This window comes from Elephas maximus, chromosome 21 (assembly GCF_024166365.1).
Source record: "Elephas maximus indicus isolate mEleMax1 chromosome 21, mEleMax1 primary haplotype, whole genome shotgun sequence".
Classification (NCBI taxonomy): Eukaryota; Metazoa; Chordata; class Mammalia; order Proboscidea; family Elephantidae; genus Elephas; species Elephas maximus.
This window is the reverse complement of record NC_064839.1, coordinates 37,359,289-37,380,785: the sequence shown is the minus strand read 5'-3', so window position 1 is coordinate 37,380,785 and position 21,497 is coordinate 37,359,289. Positions and strand designations below refer to the sequence as shown.

Sequence of the window (21,497 nt, the reverse complement as noted above, 5' to 3'; positions counted from 1 at the left end):
GGGTTTATTAAAGTCATTACCACATAGGCTAGTGTCACAAGCAAACAACAGACCTACCTGTGTTCATTCACATCGACAATGTTGTAGTAAAGCATATTCTCCTTTAGCTGAAAAGGGAGTCTTTCTTTAAAAATGCAACTCCGGGCAGTCAACCTCAAGATGGCAGCTGATGTTAATTAGAAATTCTAAAACTCTCTAAGCTGAACTAAAGAAATATTGGTGGAGGGATCAGGATAAGAAGGAAGAAAACTGAAAATGAAATCTTGTGCTGATTTAAAGTGACTGTGGCTCCTGCATTTCTCCCCAGCCACGGTATTTCTGCCTATCCATCCCAGGGAAAGGATTTAAATGGTGTTAACTACCGAACACTTGCCTTGCTTTCCATTCCCCTTTCCCTGGGTAGCTGCGGTGAGTTGGCTGCCGAGATGTAGCCCTGAAACTATCCATCAAGTCTGAGGAAGAGAGAGCTAGAAAGGCAAACATTATCTGGGATCAATATCTTTACAAATCCAAAGGAAACCCCAGCTCCCGAAGGGTTAAGCCAGGGAAGGAAAGCCATCAGGCTGTTTAGTGAGCTAATGTTTTTATTGATGGGGGAGGCCTGTATGTCCCTAACAGGAAAAGTGGGGAAAGTGGCAGATTGTTTGGCTGGGGAGAAAGGAGAAGGGAAAGAGCATTATACTCCATGATCTCTTCTCCTCCCTGCATTCAACCCCCTGAAACCCATCTGAGGTAGGAGACGTTCCATAATCTTGAATAATATTCAGCCCAAGGTATTTTCCTCTCTCCTATCCCCCCACCCGAAGTGCAATCCACATCTCCCCCTAACAACTTTGCTATAATGCACATCCCAGGCTAATGCCTGTACTGAAGAGCACATCTTAATTTAACAACTGTGTTATAAAGCACATCTCAAGCTAACATTCCTAGTATGATCCATATTTCAACCTAACTACCCTGGCATAACACTTCAATCTAATTCCCTCACTGTAAAGTACATTGCAATCTAACACCCTCATATAATGTACATCTCAGTCCATTATTTTGTATTTTGTAAGCCATATTTTGATATGTCTTTTCCATTAGGGAGCAGAACTGCCTGGATACAATGGGTATCCCTGTGGTGAAAGCTTCCGTAGTTCTTACATCGTCCGCTGGTGACAGGCTGCTGATGGATATGCTTCTGAACTTTCACCTTTGCCATCTTGGGTTCAACTCAGGCTTGTTTCTGTACTTCAAGCCTTAAGCCTCCTGTTGGGAACAGGGGTGGCCAGAGAGCCCTGCTCTGTCGTTCACAGAACATTTGGCCCTTATGGGCCTTCTCTCATGCTAACCAGCAGGGCATGTCACCTTAAATGATCAGAGTCTACCTCAGGAGAGGGCTGTCTGAGGTCAATGTCAGGGTCAGGGGTCAGGGTGTAGCTGCTGGCTAATAGAGTGTAAGCTAACACTGTTGTCAAATTGCTAGGCTAAAAGACAATGCCTGCCTCCTGCTGATGACCTTACCCTGGGGGAGGGGGCTATTGGCTGCATTGGAAACCTGCCAGTCTCAGAGGTGATAGAAGTGGCTGATCACAGTTAAAGACTGTTTGCTTGTTGAAAGAAAGTCTGTTCCGTGGTTGGTCACCAACGGAAAGGCCTGCAGAGCTGCTTATTGACGACTGAGTTTTCCACGTGTGATGGATTTCTCTTCCATTTCACAGGCAGCTGGGTCACTGTTCTATTGTGGAGGCTGACTACAGTGGTTCTTGGACATGGATTTTTCTGAAGCCAAGAGCCACTAAAGGCGTTGCTGTCACTGACTTGTGGGATAGCACCAACTTCCTATTTTCAGCTGAATGGGAAAGATTGGTTTGTGAAAGAAACCAACCAAGAATGAAATGAAAATAGATATAAGAGGTCCTTCTTTATGTGGCCTCAAGTCCAAGACATTTGGGTAAACATAAAAGAAGATAATGAATGCATTTTGGAAGAAAATAGTAACCTAGCCATCAACGTTCCAGACTGAGATTTTTAACCTATCCCGTGCAGGATGAAGAAATTATCTTTCTTTCTTGACTGGTGGCAGATAAGCAGACTATTGGTGCCATTAAATAAACTTGAAGCAAAAGGGGATTATTGAAGACTTGTTGTTGTTGTTAGGTGCCATCGAGTTGGTTCTGACTCATAGCGACCCTATGCACAAAAGAACGAAACACTGCCCGGTCCTGAGCCATCCTTACAGTGGTTGTTATGCTTGAGCTCGTTGTTGCAGCCACTGTGTCAGTCCACCTCGTTGAGGGTCTTCCTCTTTTCCACCGACCCTGTACTCTGCCAAGCATGATGTCCTTCTCCAGGGACTGATCCCTCCTGACAACACATCCAAAGTATGTAAAACGCAGTCTCGTCATCCTTGCTTCTAAGGAGCATTCTGGTTGTACTTCTTCTAAGACAGATTTGTTCGTTCTTTTGGCCGTCCATGGTATATTCAATATTCTTTGCCAACACCACAATGCAAAGGCGTCAATTCTTTGGTCTTCCTTATTCACTGTGCAGCTTTCACGTGGGATTGAAAATACCATGGCTTAGATCAGGTGCACCTTAGTCTTCAAGGTGACACCTTCGCTCTTCAACACTTTAAAGAGGTCCTTTGTAGCAGATTTACCCAAAGCAATGCGGCTTTTGATTTCTTGACTGCTGCTTCCATGGCTGTTGATTGTGGATCCAAGGAAAATTAAATCCTTGACAACTTCAGTCTTTTCTCCATTTATCATGATATTGCTCATTGGTCCAGTTGTGAGGATTTTTGTTTTCTTTATGTTGAGGTGCAATCCATACTGAAGGCTGTGGTCTTTGAAATCCTTGACAACTTCAGTCTTTTCTCCATTTATCATGATGTTGCTCATTGGTCCAGTTGTGAGGATTTTTGTTTTCTTTATGTTGAGGTGTAATCCATACTGAAGGCTGTGGTCTTTGATCTTCATTAGTAAGTGCTTCAAGTCCTCTTCACTTTCAGCAAGCAAGGTTGTGTCGCCTGCATAACCCAGGTTGTTACTGAGTCTTCCTCCAATCCTGATGCCCCATTCTTCTTCATATAGTCCAGCTTCTCGGATTATTTGCTCAGCATTCAGATTGAATAGGTATGGTGAAAGAATACAACCCTGACTTTAAACCAATCAGTATCTCCTTGTTCTGTCTGAACAACTGTCTCTTGATCTATGTCAAGGTTCCTCATGAGCATAATTAAGTGTTCCGGAATTCCCATTCTTTGCAATGTTATCCATAATTTGTTATGATCCCCACAGTCGGATGCCTTTGCATAGTCAATAAAACACAGGTAAACATCCTTCTGGTATTCTCTGCTTTCAGCCAGGATCCATCTGACGTCAGCAATGATAACCCTGGTTCCACGTCCTCTTCTGAAACCAGCCTGAATTTCTGGCAGTTCCCTGTTGATATACTGTTGCAGCCATTTTTGAATGATCTTCAGCAAAATTTTGCTTGCGTATGATATTAATGATATTGTTCTATAATTTCCACATTCAGCTGGATCACCTTTCTTGGGAATAGGCATAAATATGGATCTCTTCCAGTCAGTTGGCCACGTGTCTGTCAGTTTGTCATACTGTAGGGGCTTGCGTGTTGCTGTGATGCTGGAAGCTATGCCACCGGTATTCAGATACCAGCAGGGTCACCCACGGAGGACAGGTTTCAGCTGAGCTTCCAGACTAAGACAGACTAGGAAGAAGGACCCGGCAGTCTATTTCTGAAAAGCATTAGCCAGTGAAAACCTTATGAATAGCAGAAGAACATCGTCTGACATAGTGCTGGAAGATTAGCCCCCCGGGTTGGAAGGCACTCAAAAGATGTCTGGGGAAGAGCTGCCTCCTCAAAGTAGAGTAGACCCTAATGACGTGGATGGAGTAAAGCTTTCGGGACCTTCATTTGCTGATGTGGCACGACTCAAAATGAGAAGAAACAGCTGCAAACATCCATTAATAATCAGAACCTGGAATGTACGAAGTATGAATCTAGGAAAATTGGAAATCGTCAAAAATGAAATGGAATTCATAAACATTGACATCCTAGGCATTAGTGAGCTGAAATGGACTGGTATTGGCCATTTTGCATTGGACAATCATATAGTCTACTATGCTGGCAATGACAACTTGAAGAGGAATGGTGTTCCATTCATCGTCAAAAATAATGTTTCAAGATCTATCCCAAAGTACTACGCTGTCAGTGATGGGATAATATCCATATGCCTACAAGGAAGACCAGTTAATATGACTATTATTCAAATTTATGCACCAACCACTAGGGCCAAAGATGAAGAAATAGAAGATTTTTATCAGCTGCTGCAGTCTGAAATTGAACTGAAGACTTAGAATTTCCATTTCCCAATGTAGTATGAATTCAAGAGAAACAAGTACAGGAGGTGGAAAACAAGGTATAGAGTTAAGAAATGATCTTTATAAAAGACATATGGATCACGGAGGATCACCAGCTAAATACAAGCCCCCAATGCAGTCTGCTAAGAAAGACAATAAAAGACTAGAAATTGTAAATGGGAGAACAGCTTATTGAAATTCCAAGGTTATTCTCCTCTTGTCTTAAGCCTTGGGAAAACTTATACAGAAAGGATAGCACATCACCAATGACTGCCCTGACAGGGAACACAACAGAGTCCCTGATGGAGGAGAAAAGTGCAATGCGGAACTCAAATTCTAGTAAAAAGGCCAGACTTGATGGTCTGACTGAGACTGGAGGAACCCTGGAAGACATGGCCCCTGGACTCTGTTAGCCCAGAATTGAAACCATTCCCAAAGCCAACTCTTCAGACAAAGATTAGACTAGACTATAACACATAAAATGATACGCGTGAAGAGAGTGCTTCTTACCTCAAGTAGATACATGAGACTAAATGGGCAGCTTCTGTCTGGAGCATGATGACAAGGCAGAAAGGGACAGGAGCTGCTTGAATGGACACGGGAAATCCAGGGTAAAAAGGAGGAGGGTGGTGTCACATTGAAGGGAGAGCAACTAGGGTCACATAACAATGTGTATATAAATTCTTGTATGAGAAACCAACTTGAACTGTAAACTTTTACTTAAAGCACAAAAAAAAAAAAAAAGAAAAGAAACAGTAGCACTGTATCTTTAAGCCTCTAACTTAATAGAGATGGTAAAGCATCTAGGTGAGCAAAGTGAGGTTATAAAGTGAACTTGAAATTTTTCTTCTTAGAGAAGAAGGACTGAGGGTGACTTACCAGTGACCTTCTACTATATTACATGACAGGACAAGTAAAGTGGCTTTAAGTCATGCCAATACAGTGTGATGGCAAATGGTGAGTATTTGGCTTGACTCTAGTTCCTCATTATGTGATCTGGGACTTTAAGCCTCGGTTTCCTTCTCTGTTAAAAGAGATCCTGCCATTCACCTTACACTGTTACAAAAACCAAAAAACCAAATCCATTGTCACTGAGTCGCTTCTGACTCATAGCAACCCTACAGGACAGTGTAGAACTGCTCTATAGGGTTTCCAAGAAGTGCATGGTGGATTCGAACTGCCGATATTTTGGTTAGCAGCCACAGCTGCTAATCACTAGGGTTTCCTACACTGTTACGATGTGGATTAAATCAGATATAGACCTTCTAGTAGAGTACCTAGCACAGAGTTCACATTCATGCATATTAGTTTCCTTTTCTCTGAAAATGTGACAGGTAGTTGTCTTGCTTGCTCACAAAAAGAAGGTATAGCATCTGAGGTTTACTGATGCGAGACAACTACCTCTCTAGAAAGCTTACGCCAACTCCATTTGAGCACAGGGAGACGACCTAGACCAGATGGCAGAACATTAGGGCCCACAGGCCGACTCTGGCCGATAGCCTGTTCTTGTGAATGAAGTTTCATTGGAACTTAGCCATCATTCATTTACATAACCCTCATTTTGCACTACAGTAGCAGAGACTACAAGCAAAAGACTATATGGCCCACAAAGCCAGTATTTAGTATTTGGTCCTTTAAAGAAAACGTTTGTCAACCCCTGACCTATACTAATGGGACAGTCTTTCCCTGTTTTGTTTAAAAATAAAGTCTGATCTGGAAATCCAATACGCAAAGCAGGTCCCATAGTTTCCCAGAGGAACTGAACTCGTCCCTGTCAGGCACAAACACTTGATTGTTGATAGAACTTCTGAAGCAACTTCTATGGTTTCATGGTGCAGTTTGAAAACTATGGATTAGATAATCTCTGGATATCTCTTCAAGATCGAGTCTGTGTGATCTCTAGAGGATTAGAGAATGGCATAGTGAATCTGCTGATGCCTGGCAAATCCTAGGCTTTTTCACTACTGTGTGACGTTGGGCAGGTTATTCAACTTTTCTGTGGATCCATTTCCTCATTTTAAAAATGGGGATAACAGTATCTGCCTCATAATTTGTTGTAAGGATTAAATGAGATAATATATGTAATGCATTTGAAATAAGGCCTGACTCATAGTTCGGAAAAAGAAAAACTAAACCCGTTGCTGTTGAGTCGATTCCGACTTATGGCGACCCTGTAGGGTGGAGCAGAATTGCTCCATAGTTTCCAAGGAGTGCCTGGTGGATTCAAACTATTGACTCGAAGGTAACGGGTTGGTTGGACTCATAGTTAGTGTTTGGTACATGTTAGTTAATGTTGTAATTACTATTATTAATATTTTGGGCCTTCATTTGTGCTGTGAATATCATCTGCACATTGTACTAAATATTTCTAACATTTTCTGCTTAGTAGTGAATTAATTCAGTGGGTCACTCACTTAACACTTATTTGTCTGCCAAAGTAATCAGTAAATTATCTGAAGCCCGTTCAATATCACCTGCACGCCAAGTCTCTTCTTGCTCAGTCATTTTCAGCAGTTTCCTGTGGTATTTATTGCTCCACTCTTTACTTGGAGTTTCAGAGTGACACTACTGCTCAAAACAACTTTCTACTACTCCATCTCCACCTACTCCACAATTAATTTCTCAACTAGCAGCTTCGTTTCAATGCCTGTAGTAATTAGGCCTCAAAGCCTCTTTACCAGGATTTTATCTTGTCAGTGAATGTGTAAGAAACAATAATTATTATTTAATATTTATTGAGTGTCTCCACTGTGATGTGTAGATTTATGGATGTAACCTGCCACATTGTTGACAATGACAGCAGCAACACTGCCAAGTGTGTCTTAGGGAAGTAGTTGAGCCATTTTAGAGGCCCAAAATGGGGGGCCTGCATTCTCAATTGCTGCCACTTGGCATGCTGCTCTGGGGGTTAACAGTTTCCCAGGCTGTTATCCCTAAGTGCATTTTCTACAGTTTGATTCCAAAATGGTAGATTCCAAAGCAAATTCCAATGATTTCTTGTACTAAGCAGAAGCTTTTTGAGAAATTATGTTTTCCACCATTGTCAAAGGAATAATTGAGTGGACACAACAACAAATGCTACTGGATAAAGGCTTGGGGCCACTTTGACTTCATCCTTCCACCCTAGAGACTAATTCAGGTCATTCAGATCAATATGCAGGGCTGCTGGTCGGAGTGGCAGAGTACTGGAATCAGCATCACACAAAAAAGAAAAAAACAGAAACTCTTAAAAAAAATGGGCAAATACAATGGAATATTATTTGGCAATAAAAAAAGAAGTACTAATATGTGCCACAACACTGGGAACCCTGGAGGCATGGTGGTTAAGATCTACGTCTGCTAACCAAAAGGTCGGCAGTTCAAATCCACCAGGTGCTCCTGGAAACTCTATGGGGTAGTTCTACTCTGTCCTGTAGAGTTGCTATGAGTTGGAGTCGACTCGACAGCAAAAAGCTTTTTTTTTTTAAATACGTGCTACAACATGGATGAACCTTGAAAATGTTATGCTAAGAAAGAAGCCAGTCACAAAAGACCACATGGTGTATGACTCCATTTACTGGAAATGTCCAGAATAGGCAAACCTATAGAGTCAGAAAGTAGATTAGTGGTTGCTTAAGGCTAACGGGAGGGGAGAAGAGGAGTGACTGCCAGTGGGTACAGGGCTTCTTTCTGGGGCAATGAAAATGCTTTAAAATAGATTGTGGTGATGGTTGCACAACTCTGTGAATAATCTAAAACTCACTGAATTGTATGCTGTAATTGGGTGAATTGAATGATTATGTGAATTACATATCAATAATAAAAATGTAAACAAGATTGGGCAAGCACACCGGGATCTCTTTGGGATATTGGAAATGTAGGTAAATGTTCTAAGATTTTTCAACTAAATGTTTTGGGATCTTAAAGCTTATAGACAACAGAGTTTGCAGACTTTTCAAAAGAGCAAAAAATATATAACCCTTTTTTTGGTTAAAAATGCACATCAAAATTCAGATGCATTCTATATATGAAATAAAGATATACACTCAGCTTGGTTGAGGTATAATTTATATAAAAAATTATACAATCCATCCATTTTAACTGTACATGTTTTTTACAAATAAACCCCCTCCCCCGAAAAATAAGGTACATAAAAAAAGGTTGGAGGCATATACATCAAGATGTATAGCCTAATGGAATTGCATTTTATTTTAATTTTTCACTTTGTTGCATATCTGCGTTTTTTTAAAAAATAATTTCTACACTAGATTTATATTACTTTGGCAAGAAGTCAGTGTCATTGAAGTAAAATGTGTAACACGAGCAAAAAGTGGTGAGGGACATAGAGCAAGGGAAGGCAAGAAAGGGTTAATTAAGGCAGCCATCTTAGAGGGGAAAGGAAGGTATGAAACAGGAAAAAGCTTCCTGGATAGGAAGGAAAATGGCAAGTGGTTGAAGTAACAGGAAGCTCATTTGGGGCCTTAGGAGGCATGAACTTGGTGAAATGGTTAGAGGCAAGTGGGAGGAAAGACTTAAAGAACTGAGAAGAGTATGAGTTGGATATAATTAGACCCAAGTGATTAGAAAAATACCCCAGCCTCACTACATCCTGGCCTAAGTGACTGAGGAATGCTGGAAGAAAATCTCTATGGAGACAGACTTTCTGGGGTTAAGAGCAAAAATGAGATGACTCCTTCTGAGCAAAGGTTTCTAATTTGTTGAGTTAGTAATGGTGATATTGGAAGCAACATCAGCCAAAGGGACCGTGCCCTTGCATTGGTCTTTATAGTATCTGGAATTATTTCTAACGCTGTGGCCCAATATTATCAAGAACAAGAATAACAGCCAGCAACAATGTACAAGGTGCGCTGGAAGGGCATGCTGAAATTCAGGAGATCAGCCAAGAGTCTCTTGAAGTAGTGCAGGGCTTACCAAGAATACAAAGCAGCTTTCAACCTGTATCCCAAATCTGACCCACTGAAGGTGGCTTCCAGGGCATTACTTTTAGGATACAAAGGCTGGCTCTGAGCTCAGTGGGAAAAATTTTGTAATTGATTAGTGATGTCTGCCACAGGCACAGGAATGGGAAGTGGTGGCACCTATGCGCTTATTTCTCACCTCTGCTAGGGCATTTCTTGGATGCTGCATAGCTTCATTCCTAAAGTTCCATAAATCGAAACAATTTTAGGGCTGCCTCAAGTGTTGAGGTCTGATAAAGTAGTTTCAGAAATCTAATTTGAATTCCTTTAAATTCCCATGAAAATATTCCAAGCTCCATGTGTTTGTTCCTTGAGTCAAATTCAGGAAGCATTCACTTGATTACACTGGACTTGCTGGGGGGCTACGCAAAGAAATGTGAACTTCCTCTTCCAGTGTTGTACCAGTTAAAAGACTGAAGAATGCCAAAAAAGAGAGGGGTGGGGTGGGAAGGCAGGAGAGGGTTGAAACCACAGCCTCCTCTCTGCCCTGTTAGTTACTGAGCAGCCTCTGTGGGTGATGAACTCAGGCTGCTACCACTGGGAGAAAGCTTTCTCCCACTACAACAGAAGATTTTTTAGTATATCCTGGCACCAAATAACTGTTCATATGTCCCAAGTGATGATGAATTCATTCAAACGACAAGTTGAGACCTTAAATATCACTCAACTCCAGTCAGTCCTAACAGTTGACAAACATAAAATATAACATATACACCATGTTACCCTTGCTTTTCCTTTTCTTCAATATGCGTATTCACGAATCTCATTCCATTTCTAGCTGTCAGAGATGGTGACAGTTGTGGGGGTTTTTCTAGCTTTATCAAGAGAGATTATTTTTTAACCCGAATTATTTTCCATTGTAAATGTTTAAATCCATATTAAGTCCAGATTAATGCAGAAAGCAGCTTCAAAGGATATTTACTGGGGGAGAAATAATAATAAATGAAATCGGTAAGGACAGGTCCCATCTCGAGGAATATTTTCAGACTAGAAAAGCAAGATGTTTGGATTTACAGGATATCTAAAGAAAATACATTTTTCAGGGATTGTTGACCCTTTCACAAACACCCAAACTTTGCGTACTAACTAGGGCCTATAGCACTTTCCCTCCCCCACATGATTGGAATTAATAATGCAGATAAACTAAATAAATCAGGATTAGTGTTAACCGTATCTTGAGGCTTAGGATGCTATAGGAAAATGAAAAGAGGAAAAAAAAATTGATTGCTTAAAAAAAAAAAAAAATGGAGGAATGAGAAGGGGGCTAGAGGAGGGGAGAAGAGTATTATAGAGAAGGGAGGACCAGCTGAGCTGGGTAATCAAAGCCCTTCTAATCACTGCAGCTCTGGAGATGTGTTCAAAGGCTCTCTTCTGACCACAGGCTGTGCAAGGTCACAAGTGAAATGCGGGTGCAGGGACGGGGGCAGGGTGTCTAGGAGTTTGGATGGCTTCTTGATAAGGCTTTTGAGGAGGAGGTCAGCTGGACTGTCAGACGTTAGCATCTCCTCAGGAAGCAGGTTCAACTTTCAGGTTGTTAGGCAGTGATCCCGCCCCTCACCCTCATGCCCCACTTGCCAAACTAGGGAAGAAAGGGAAAATTCGAGCATGGGTGCTTGTTCCAAACTAGAAAAACTGTCACCACGACAATTTCTTCCAGAGCTGTGGACTTGGGCATAGAAATTACTTTTAGACAAATAATCGCATCTTGGGATGAATTTTAATGAAGTTATTTGAATTCTTTGATGTTTCTGCATTTGGGGGTCATTGAAAATGGCCCCAACGCATTTAACCCAGGCTCTGCTCCTTCCTCTCCCTTATGTGAGCCCTGAAGGCTGCTGAAGAGGAATACTGAGTCCTTTCTCTCTGGCTACCATTACGGTTTTCCAATACCTCTCAATTATTAATAAAGAAAGAAGTGTTCTTAACCAAAAATCACATGATCGCCGAGATTTTAGCTAGAGTTGAAGCAATCATTGGTAGAACGTAAGCCTTCTACTTCTCTCTTGACCCAAATTAACTTAGTAATTGTCTTGTGTTCTCACTTCCCTTTGGTGTGGCTGAACTCCCCCCTCACCTCCCCCCCACCATTGGACTGGCCTCCATGTGACAGGACCCCTTGCTGTGCCCACTTAACTGGCTTCTCTTTGGTAAATGCATAGATCTCACTTTTGTCCTAATCTTCAAGCAACCAGACTGGTCTGAGGTTTTTCAGAATTTTTGGAGTTTTACAAGATCATATCTCCCATCTGTTTCCTGTTCCGTTTTTCAGCACTTCCTCTTCTCTCCTGTACCACAGAATTGGGCACACAAGAGCCACTGAGCAGTCATTCCCTGTCTGCGAAATAACAAGAAGAGTCCGTACTGGCAGGTTTGTTATCTTTGTAGGTTTGCCATTCAAACTCTCCCAAAAAGCACTAAAATGGAAAGAAATTGATGACTTGGGGGTGGACGGGTCTTTCCTCAGCCCCGGATGTAGTTCTTATGTAATCTCTGTGGCCATTTGTGGTGAGTCTGGGGTCAGTTGAGTACAGAAAAAGCAGCATACATTTTAGGGACTATTGATAATTGCCATGGTAATTTGAGATTTTAGTAAATAGAGATATGTCCTGGGGAAAAGTGTAAGTCAGATACAAAATGCTCAACCTTTAGTAAACCTCGTAACACTAAAAATGGGAATTGGGAAAGGTGTCTAGTGAAGGCTACTTTTATTATTATTATTATTCAGAGCTAAGATTGTAGAAATGAAGAAGCATGAATGGAATTCCAGCATTAAAATAAAGAATTTTTTTTCAGTTGGAAACTACACTCTTAAGAACATGTCTCTCACTCCACAAAACCAGAACAGTGCACACTGAAAGGTAAACAATCCTTAGGGCTTTAGGCTTTAGTGGTCAACATAAAGGATGTTGTTCCTATGTGAAGCTGAGAGTATTTCCCAGATGCCAGGCCACTGCTTTCAAATAGGAAGCTGAATGGAAATACAGCCCTCACCCCAATCACTCAACCTTTCATATAAACCAACCAAACCAAAACAAACACATTGTCATCAAATCGATTCCAACTCATATCGAACACACAGGACAGGGTAGAATCGACCCATAGGGTTTCTAAGGAGTGGCTGGTGGATTCGAACTGCCAGCCTTCTGGTTAATAGCCAAACTCTTAACCACTGCACCACCAGGGCTCCATTCCATATAAACAGAACCAGCCAATAGTAACAAAAAGCCGCAAATTTCAAATGGATGATTGTGATATAATCAGATATACATGTGTATATGTGTATATTTAGATACACAGAGTATAGATTTAATACACGTCTTTATGTGTTTTATATATATATACGCAAACATATATATACATATTGTCGTTAGCTGCCACCAAGTCAACTCTGACTCATGGTGACCTTATGTACAACAGAACAAAACATTACCCAGTCCTGCCTCATACTGACAATAGTTAGCATATTCAAGTCCATCATTGTAGCTATTGTGCCAATCCATCTCTCCTAGGGTCTCCCATGCCTTCTTTGGCCCTCTACTTCACTAAACTTGATGTCCTTCTTTACTGATCCCTCCTGATGACATGTCCAAAGCAAGCCAGTCAGACAATGTTCTGTTGTGATCTGTAAGTTTTCATTGGCTAATGTAACTCTTTTCTGGTAACACAAAAGTCAGTCTCATTACAAGAACTACTTGATAGGCAGGTGGGTAGTTCCCATTTAAAGAAGGGATTTTGAGAACTATAAGAAAACTGGATTTTGTTTCTAAAGATGATTGTGAAAGACAATAGGATAAATTGCAAAGCACACTGAAATGAATTATCAGAGAACTACTACTCCGAATCCATTATAATTTCAAGAAGACATCTCCCAAATGTGCAGGGATCTCTTGGAACTAAGCTTTCACTCCTGGCCTGTTTTTTCAGCAACTGTGTTTCTAAAGCACTGCAGATGTGCCCAACTCTAAATTCTTGTCTTTCAGAAGGGGACAAGTCATGAGTGTGGATCAGTGGGAAGCCCCAAAGATGCTGGCCCCTCCAATTCTATCTCCTCATCCAACAAGTTACACAGAACAGCTCCAAGTTTGTTTGGGTTGACGTGGACATTTAAGTCCTGGATTTTCCATGAAGGTTCTTACTTCAAATGCCCTCTGCCATTGTCAAAGTTTGCTTCAGCCCATCTATCACATGGACTTTTGCTCTGGAAAATTCGGTCTCTGTGATCACATCAGATGTCAAGTCTCATCACAGATAAGCTTTGTTATTGGTTGATGATAACTGCAGAGAAACTGATCTGATGATTAGGGATGTTTGGTAGAGAGGTGGCCAGTCAACAATAGGAATTCTATCAGGAAGAGATAACAATTAACTTTCCTGCTCCCCCTTAAAAAAGGAGTCAATTCACCATCTCTTAGCAGCAGTTCACTGTTTCCAATTTTACATAATTGAAAATGAGAAAGTTCTTAAACTTTGAACAGTGGTAATTAAATCTGAATTGGATGGGATATTTGTAATTTTGAATGCTTGAATTCTGAAAGGAAAAAACTGTGTAATGTTGTTGGCCAAATGACCCTAGTCATTAAGATTCCTATGGCATTATTTAGTTAGTTGGCTTTTTATAACACTATGAGGTTTGCTGTGGGCCACAGAGGAAGCCATTGGCTGCACAAGGAGGAGCAGTGTGTTAGAGAAGATCTTCTGAGGGGGGAAGCAGCCCCTTACATTTCTACTAAGAGTTTGCATTACCAAAGATCAAGGCTGCTGGAAGGGTAGGAACTGAGACGAGCTGAGGGAGGAAAATGAACAGAAATAACTGTTCTTAGCGAGGCCAATGGAAACGATGTCCAGATCCAGGAAAAGAAAAATGAGACAGGAAAGGGAGGGTCACATTTTTGAAGGAAATCATGCGGTATTTTGGTAATCCTTTGTTGATGAAAAAAAAATTAACAGCGCATTAATTATGTCCTAAGAATGAGGCGTTGCTGGTTTACATCTTTGCTCTTTCCAAGGCCGAGTCAGCAGTCCAAGCATTTGCCACTTTGTGGAATGGAAACTTAGGCTTCTGTTCCCTGAAATGCTCCTGGATGTACACGGCGAAGCACCTCCACAGGGTGGATATCTGATCCATGCAGGAGATAGGAGGATATTTTACAAGACAAGTAATGACAAGCAAATAGTTTAGGATCTTTATAAGACTGGTAGTGTTCTGCCAATGCAAAGTGATAAAATTGGATATGCCAAAAAAGAAATCTTTCTCTTTTCTTCCTTCCTTCCTCTCTCCCTCTCTCCTTTTCTCCCTCATTACTTTCCTTCCTCCCTTTCTCACTCCTTCCTTTCCTCCCTCCCTGCCTTCCTTCCTTCTCTCTGTTATTATTTCTCTTTTCCAAAACTTAAAAAATAAATTACATATATTTATGAGTTCCTTTTGCAATAGTTTAAATCATTCATGTTCAAACATATACAGTGTAAGTCCAGTGTAGACCCTTCTCCTTCCCGATCCTTAAGCAGAATTAAGTAGGTAAGTGCCACTTCCTTTAAGAGTACATGATACATTAGATGTACATTACCGTGGTAGTAAAAATGGTCACAAATGCTTCCCCTCCTTCTATCCATGCCCTTGGGTAGTCCCCTCTTACACTGGTCATGTGACTTTCTTTGGCCAATGGAACAACACCAAATGTGACACAAGCAGAGACCAAAAAAGTACTAGGATTGCAGCTTGTTCCCTTGCTGCTCTTTGGAACCCTGAGACTACCACATGGAGAAGCTCGGGCTAGCCTGCTGGAGGATAAGAGAACTACTTCAGCTGGCATTAAGCCTACTGCCAGACTTGAAGGTGAGATTATTCTAGATTATCCATCTCAGTCAAGCCGACTCAGACCAGAAGAATTGTCCAGTTTTCCCACAGAATTATGAGAAATGATTTGTTTTAAGCCACTAAGTTTTAAAGTGGGTTGTTATGCAGTAAAAACAAATGATTATGAAAATTATTTTTCTCATTTAAGCTCTATTAATAGGGATAAAAATCTTTAAATATAAGGTACTGTTTGAATACTTGATTATTAGTTGTTACACAATGACAACTCTCCATTGCTGGTTAGGATTCTTTCCTATCAAGTATTCCTGAGTAGTCAGTGTGGTCATTTGCAAAGGTTGCTTCTAGCTTGTTTGTGGCCCTATTTCTTGGGAAGCAGTGCGCGGTGTGATGGATCACTTTTTGTGTGGCTTTTCTTGCCATGGTCTTTCTTGCCAAGTGATTGGGTGGGACTATGCAAATAGGGTACTTTTGGCCTATCAAGGGGATTGGTCAGTTTTGCCATCCCATAGGGCTTGAAATGCACCATCCCAGCGGCAGGAAGGAGGGGATCCCACCACCACCAAGGAAGAGGCTGGGATCCCTGCCCTGAGAAGCTCCTGGAACCCAGAAACAGAAAGAGAGAGAGAGAGCTGTAACACTGAAGACTGATGAGAAGCAGTGGCAGAGAAAAGGTGGCAGGAGAAACTGGCAGGAGACCGGACAGTGGGCTTCCTGACCCATGGAGTGAGAAAGCTCAGTGCCTTTGGGCAGGAGGCTTACTGGCTGGAGTGGGGTGCCTCAGGCCAGTTATCCTCAGAGCTAAAAGAGCTTTGTAACACTTGTGCATCAGAGAGAGACATGCCTGTGAGAATGGCTGGGAAGAGCCTGCCCTGACGGAAGAACTGTATCCTGAGTGTTCCTGAACCTGAATTGTAACCTGTTACTTCCCTAATAAACCCTATAATTGTGAGTATTGTCTGTGAGTTCTGTGTGGCCACTGCAATGAATTATTGAACCAAGCAGGGTAGAGTGTGCCGTGGGAGGGAGAGTTGGTGTCAGAATGGGTAAAGATGGTGGAAAGAGGAGGCATGTCTCATCTCTGCCTCATAGGAATCAGCCTTGGGCTATCGATCTTGATTCTCCTTCACCTTTGTGAAGTTAGAGGAGGTCAGACACCGCCCCCCTTGCCGTTTTTACACAGTGCTTCTCCCTCTCTTGGAAACTCTATGGGGCAGTTCTACTCTGTCCTATAGGGTCGCTATGAGTCAGAATCGACTCGATGGCACTGAGGTTTTTTTTAATCTCCCTCTAGCTACTATGAGCAAGGTCTTAAGGACGAGAACTCCAAACAAGTGGTTGGCAGATGCAGTTTTCCAGTCCCTTCTCCTTCCCACACCACAGTCACTTTTTCTATTGTTTGAGCCTGGTTAGATTCTTCTATTTCTACGTTACTGCTATCATAATTTCACTTCCTAATTGCTTAATTCAAATGAACATCCCTCTTATCATGAGTAGAAGAAAGGATATTAGTATTCTTTTCCCTTTTAAATAAAATCAGCATCTGTACTGGCATGCTTATTCTTTTGGGGGGAAGGTTGTTGTGGGGGAGTCCTAGACTCCCAAAAGTTCTTATCTCTGGTCATCCTTTTTTTCCAATCCATTATGGATTCTACATCCATCACATTATTGCTCCCTTAGTTATGTGTCATCTCATTTCAAAAATGGTCACAGTGACTTAAAGATTAAATCATGCCACTCTCCTGGTCAAAAGCACTCAGTGGTTCCCCACACTCTCCAGGTAAACTCCCAACTCCATGGCCAGGCATTTAGGACCTTCCACAACTTGACCTCACTGGGCTTTAGCTGCAAGGCCTCTTTTTAGTTAGTCCTCATGTAAACACACTATAGCCAACTGCTCTGAGACAAATCCCCTTCATTTTCTGCTCCATATTCTTCAATTTTCCTCTCCACAATCGTAGTCACCTTGTAAGGCTTGATCTAAGTGCCTCTGAAATGTCCTCTGTAAAGTCTTCTCCAACCACTTCAGCTCATGGTGATTTCTTGCTCCTCTGAACTCTTACAGCTCTTGGGGGATCTCATCATTCATTTTATATTTATCATACCCCACAGATACGGTCAGTTCGCATTTTTGGGTCTTTCAAGTCTTCCAGCTTTGATTATACACTCCTTGAGGGAGAGACTATATATCTTTGTAGCTCCCAAATGGACTTATAAACTTATCTCACCACTAATCTGTTTTAAAATATGTTAGTACATAACACATTTTTAAACTATAGTAAAACCTGTGAAAGCTGGAAGCTGTATAAGGTGGAAACCTGTCAGAAAAGGAAAACTCAATATTTTCCACTAATAGGGAGCGACAGAATAAGTGGTTTAAGACTGCACCCTGTCAAAGGCAGAAAACTTGGGAGACCCGTAAAAACAAGACAGTACTATTGAGTTCTGGCTCTCACAAGTCTCACTGTATAAACTTCCTGCTTAGATCAAGAAATAAGGGTATATATTATAGGTTAATTTTAGATCAGGATATCTGAATTGTTTATTTTTTTAAGGAATTTTTTTTTTCTAATAGCTTTTGGAGATGTAATTTACATGCCACAAAATTTACCCTTGTAAAGTTTACAATTTGGCAGCTTTTAGTATTTTCAGGGAGTTAGATAACCATAATGACTATCTATTTTTAGAATGTTTTAATCATTCCAGAAAGAAACATCATACCAATTAACAGTCACTCCTCACTCCCTCTCTCTTATCCTCTGGCAACCACTAATCTACTATCTCTATGGATTTGCCTATTCTGGGCATCTCATATAAATGGACTCATACAATATGTGGCTTCTTTCACTTAGCATAATGTTTTCAAGGTTCATCCATGTTGTAACATGTATCAGGATTTAGTTTGTTTTTACGGCTGAATAATATTCCATTGTATGGATGTACCACATTTCGCTTATTCATTCATCAGTTGATTAACATTTGGATTGTTTCCACTTTTTTGATTGCTATGAATAATGCTGCTATGAATGTTAATGTAAAAGTTTTTGTGTAGACATAGGTTTTCATATTTCTTGGGTATATACCTTGAAGAAGCACAGTGGTCAAAGCCCTGGCCTACTAAACGGAAGGTTGGTGGTTCGAACCCACCAGTGGCTCTGTGGGAGAGAGATGTGGCAGTCTGCTTCTGTAAAGATTTATGGCTTTGGAAACCCTATGAGGAAGTTCTACTCTGTTCTACAGGGTCGCTATGAATTGGAATCAACTTGACGGCAGTAGGTTTTTTGTACCTAGGAGTGGAATTGCTGGGTCATGCGGCAACTCTGTGTTTAACTTAGGAAATGTCTTTTTACCTCTGTGATTTTGATTACTATTACTACTGCTGCTACTGGATGCTAATATTATTGAGGGCCCTGTCCTGAGCCCTAAACTGCATTCTTCATATACCCAATCTCGTTGAATCCTCACAAGATCCCCATTACACAAAAGGGAAGATTGGGGCTTAGAAAGGTTAAGTGACTTAGTCAAAGGTTTACAGATTTAAATTTAGGTTTGGCTCCAGGCCCTGCTCTTAACTGCTGTTCTACTTGTACCTGGAGAATCATAGTTCAACAAATTAAAAAACAACAACAACAACAACAACAACAAATTTTTAGGTATATCTAAATGGGAAACAATAGAGATATTCTTCTAAATTCAAGGCTAATGATAATAATAATTTCTCCTAAAGAATGGGGGCTGTCTGTGAGTTCAGAGTTATGACTATGTCCTTAGGAAAGAGTCGGGCTACTCGTGTTCCTGCACTTACATGCACAGAGCTCAGATTCCAGGAACATGTGGTCTTCAGGTGTTTTCCATAGCTGTTCCCTCAGGATTTGACAGTGATCTGTGGGCAACGTTTCTCCTACACTCATGTCTCTCATTCTGTGGGGACAACATTTTTCTTTTTCCAGATTTAACTCTTCAGGTCACTCTGTGTCTTGGTTGCCTTGGCTGCCTAGGTTCATCTATTCAAAATAAACACAACTTTCTCACGAGATAGTTTAATCCAATAGGCATGCACTAAACCAAGTGCTGGGCTCAGGAGGAAGGGAGGGATACGGCATTACAAATACCTAATAATGGTTCTTGTCCTTGAGGTTCTGAGAATCCAACTGAGTAGACAAAAAAGGACTCAATAAGAAAACCAGGCTATAGATCATGGCTTGGCAAAGTATGGCTCCCAGGCCCAATCTAGGCCATTGCCACTGTTTTTAAATAAAGTTTTATTGGAACAAATCCATATCCATTCGTTTACATATTGTTTACGGGTGCTTTTGAGCTTTTCAGCAAATTTGAGTCACCGCGACAGAGACCATATGATTTGCAAAGTCTAAAATATTTAGTATCTGGACCTTTACATAATAAGTTTACCAACTCATAGAATAGGCCATTAAATGCCAAAGCAAGTGGAAAGGATAGCAGTAAGTGTGCTAACAGTTTAGAAGAGTGAGAGTTTACTACAGCGTTTGTGTGTATATGTTGAGGTGGCTTTTTAGCGGAAGGGAGGCTTAATTTGGATATCAGAAAAAAGGTAGAGCTTGGACTAGTTGATGAGAGAGATGGAATATTCCAAGGGTATTTAGAAATATTCTGTGTAAATGCAAAGCACTATTATTAATTTCTAAGATAGATTACTTAAAGCAAGTTGTATGTTTAATAACAACTATGATTATATTTTCAAACAGTTTTATTCTCTTTCTTGCTTGTAACAGTCTGGTGAGTAGGCATGACAGTTAATTATCCCAATTTGGGAAGACGAAGTTCTAGAGGTTGGTTGAAAGTCTTGTCCTAGGTGGCAGAGCTGCTAAGCCCACTCTATACCTCTAGCAAGGTTCTGGCTTTTATAGGAAGCCCATGTAAGCATTCTGAAATTTGTATCTATGTGCAGGAGAGGAAACAATAAGAATTTCAAAATTAAATCATTTTATTAATTTTTACACCAGTTTTCCCATTTTCTCTACCTCCACGTCCTTAAATAATACTAGGCTGTGGGATGTTGAGTCATGGGTTGACTGTTAGTTTTGATGTAAGGTTGTGTTTCAATACTGCCAAATAAAGTGCAGCCTGAAGGCTCGGTTTTGCTTATCACTAATCCCCTTGAGAACCTTAGGTCTTTGAAAGACCAGTTCACTTCAAATAAAAAACCATACAGTGGATGATTCTCCTTAGAATCCATACCATCTATTTGGCTATTGCTGTTTTTAGCTGCCAACAAGTCAGCCTCCAACTCATGGACTCATGGTGACCTCATGTACGAGGGAATGAGACACTGCCTGCTTCTGCTCCATCCCCATGACTGGTTGTGGCTTGGACTATTGCGATTCATAAGGTTTTCATTGGCTGGTGTTCAGAAGTAGTTACCAGGCTTTTCTTCCTAGTCTGTCTTAGTTTGGAAGCTCTACTGAAGCCTGTCAGCATCATAGCAACACACAAGCTTCTGCTGATAGACAGGCGGTGGCTGCACATGAAGTGTACTGGCTAGTAATGAAATCTGGATGTCCCACACGAAGGTGAAAATTCTACCACTGAACCTCCAGTGCTATAGCCAACACTTATTGAGGTCTTGTCAAGAGCTAAGCACTCTTATTAATCTTCATGTGTTTAATCCTTACAACAACTGCAAGAGATAAATAGGTACTAGTACATTCCCATTATACAGATGAAGCAAATGAATCACAGACGGTTAAGCTAACATGCTTCAGGTTAGACAGCTAATAAATGTCAGAGCTGGGATTTGAACCCAGGTGGTCAAGTTTTGGAGATTGCATTCTTACTTGCTCCACTATTCCATATTGTCACTCACTGACACGCATGGGGTGTGTAATTTTGAGTCATGCTCAAAAAGACTGGAACCAAAGAACACTATGCATAAACTGCAGGAATAATTACTATGCTCTTTGATATGGCTACAGTCAGATTTAGAAAGCTGTGAGCACACATCTGAAAAGTTCCTAACAGGTTCTCAGCCCTGCAGACATCTCAGAGGGGAGATAGGAATTACAGGAGGAATGCAAGGTCCATGCTGAAATTACCCCAACCTGGAGGGAAAATGAGACAGCATCTGAGAAGAAAAATGGAGATAGGCTCTTATATGAGGACACAGGTGGGGAAGACTCAAGTGCAAGAGGGTTTAAACAGACCTCCAGAGAGGACTGCGCGCACCTGCACTTGAGCTATTGCACTCTGTTCCACTTCAGTCAGCTACACGTAACCCCAGCCACACTCCATCCAGTGTCTAACCTGTGGTGACCTGTGTCCTTGCTTTAGCTTTTGCTTATTTCTGGAGTTGTCATAAAGGGACTGGCCATTGACAGACAA

At 41.2% G+C, this 21,497-nt stretch overlaps 1 protein-coding gene across 3 annotated transcripts in view; it reads right to left on the bottom strand.

Moving 5' to 3' along the window:
* The window catches only part of ZFHX3 (zinc finger homeobox 3), a 701,029-nt gene that overhangs the window by 362,275 nt on the left and 317,257 nt on the right, over positions 1 to 21,497 (bottom strand). The window lies entirely within an intron of this gene.